This window comes from Kryptolebias marmoratus, linkage group LG18 (assembly GCF_001649575.2).
Source record: "Kryptolebias marmoratus isolate JLee-2015 linkage group LG18, ASM164957v2, whole genome shotgun sequence".
In the NCBI taxonomy this organism is placed as follows: Eukaryota; Metazoa; Chordata; class Actinopteri; order Cyprinodontiformes; family Rivulidae; genus Kryptolebias; species Kryptolebias marmoratus.
Genome location: NC_051447.1, coordinates 3,137,982 through 3,140,637, shown reverse-complemented (window position 1 = coordinate 3,140,637; position 2,656 = coordinate 3,137,982).

The following is a 2,656-nucleotide window of genomic DNA, read 5'->3' as shown; positions in this document are numbered from 1 at the left end:
GTGGTTGTGTGTATTTGTTATAAGTTTGCATTGTGTTCCTTGTTGTGATATGTAGAATGTTGTGGGTTTCCCGTTTGACGCTGCTGACTCCCGCCAGGTAACAGCTTTACCGTGGGGGCAGTGGGGCCTGTTGTTCTAGGAACATAAAAATTTAAATAATTTGTAGGAGTGGATTAATTTTTATTAACAAAATCCTCTCGTTGTAGCCAGGTTTCTGTAAGATAAAATAAAACAATATTGTCATGATTGGTGGTGGGGCGTCGCCACCAACCCCCTCTGGAGCGGCCTGGCAAAGAGCGTTAACCTCGGAGGCAGACTTGGCAGAAGCTGAAGGCTCTGCAGAGGCTGTGGCGGCGTCGCGCTGCTGACCCACCGGAGGCACTGAGAGGCATCAGAGGCATCAGAGAAGCTGTGGCGGCAGCGAGCTGCTGACCCACCGGAGGCACTGATGACTCTGCATAGGGCGCTGGAGGCACTGATGACTCTGCAGAGGGCGCTGGCGGCACAGATGACTCTGCAGAGGGCGCTGGAGGCACAGATGACTCTGCAGAGGGCGCTGGAGGCACTGAAGACTCTGCAGAGGGTGCTGAAGGCACTGAGAGCGGCTCTGGAGACGGAACTGAAGGCACTGCAGGCGGCTCTGGAGACGGAACTGAAGGCACTGCAGGCGGCTCTGGAGACGGAACTGAAGGCACTGCAGGCGGCTCTGGAGACGGAACTGAAGCTACTGCAGGCGGCTCTGGAGACGGGACTGAAGGGTGACTTGTGTGATATGGCTGGCTTGGGTGACGGGGTGAACAGGATGGCTTGAGTGGCCGGTAAACTGAGGGTGAAGGTGGCTGAAGATCTGTGGATGTGTGGGTTAGTTGTCCTTTTAACTGAGTTATAACAGAAAAGATGCCAGAGTAGTGTGGCTGGCTGAGGAGACCTGGGCAGATTTTTTAGATGAGTAGACAGGTGGCTAGGTTGCGTTTGGGGTTGGTGTTAGTTGCAGTCAGTGAAAATAGTCTATTGATTTGGGAGGAGATGTTCTCGATGAGCTCGATGGGTGAAAACTCTGAGCTCTTTATGTGGATGGAGAATGATGAAAAGTCTAAAGCTATACCAGAACCTGGTGAAGGCTGCGAACCGGGAGCTGGAGGGAGACATAGAGAGTAGAGACTAACGTGGATGATGGGGGTGTGGCGGCATCTGGCCGATCCACTGAAGAGGCATGCCGACTCACCGGAGTAACTGTAGTGGCGTAGAGCCGCTGACCCACTGGAGAAGCTGCGGAGGCGTCGGGGGTCCGACCCACCGGAGAAGCTGTTGTGGTAGGTGGGGATGTGGGAGCTGCCGCAGCTGGTGCCCACCCTCAGCAACAGTGCCCACGGGATTGGGGGAGAACTGCTGCAAAAGACCCATCCAGGAAGGCGAGCGGGTGCAGCTAGGCTATGATCCTGGCTTTCTCTCCTGGAGAGAGGGTAATGCCAGCGGTGGAGTCTGCAGGGTTCTTTTCTGGTCGGATCATTCTGTCATGATCAGTGGTAATGGAGGCGAACCCAGAAAGCAGACTCATACTAAAAAAACTAAACAAAAAAATGATTTATGAAACCAAAACAAAAGCTGACGAGGCAGGAAAACAAAACGTAAACAAAAACCAGATACACGGATGAAACTCGGGAACAGACGGAAACAAAACTCTGAGGACACAAATAAGGGACACAGAACGAGGACAAATGAACAATGATCCGACGGAGCAGTGGAGGAAATGAACGAGTTTTAAACACAGAGGAAAACGAGGTAAGTGGGCACAGGTGAGTGATCATAATTACTGGCAGGTGGAGATAGGCGTGGCAGGTGACCAGATGACAAGACTGGGGAAGGGGTAGATGAAAACAAACACAGACACAAGAGACAGAAACAAAACAACAACCAAGCTAATAAGATACTGAAAATAAACATTAAACTCAAACTGAAACACAACAAACTGAATAAAACCCCAAACCTAACAAATATGATGATCAGTTATCAAATCATTAGCTAACAAAGACTTAGAGGAGAGGGATCTTATCTTTAGTAATCTACATTTAATTATTTTATTTTGTGTTATAATAAAGTAACTGTGTTTATTTTCATTAAATTTTTAGAATTTATTTTTCTAAAGATTTAATTTGAGCTGTGAGTGAGCTGGCACTGTTTCAATGGGAGTTTGGGTGGGTAACAGAGGAGAAGCAGCAGACAGGTGGGTAAGTCTACAACTTTTCTTCCTGAACTGGACCCTGGGTTGTGTTGTGGCAGCAATAAATGAATTTCCAGGCACTGTTAGATGAAATCACTCAAACAGGTTTATTTATTTAATGTGCACAGAATATAGAGAGCATTAAAGACAATGAACAATCAATATCAGAGTCCCAGGTCTGAACAGGGAAGCTCCGAATCAAAGCTGTCGTCCCCTAAGTCAACACAGGTGCTTTTATTAAAGATATTGAAATACTGGACAAGAAGGAGGAGTTAGGGAAAAGCAAGTCAGTCTGGTTCCCAAGGGAAGAAAATTCAACATCACTTCTATAAACAAGTTCATTCTGTGAGAACCCATGGGACTTGGAACAGAAGTCATAACATTATCAGGACTTATAAACAACAGGTGTTACCCTATAGTAAATTCTGCCATTAC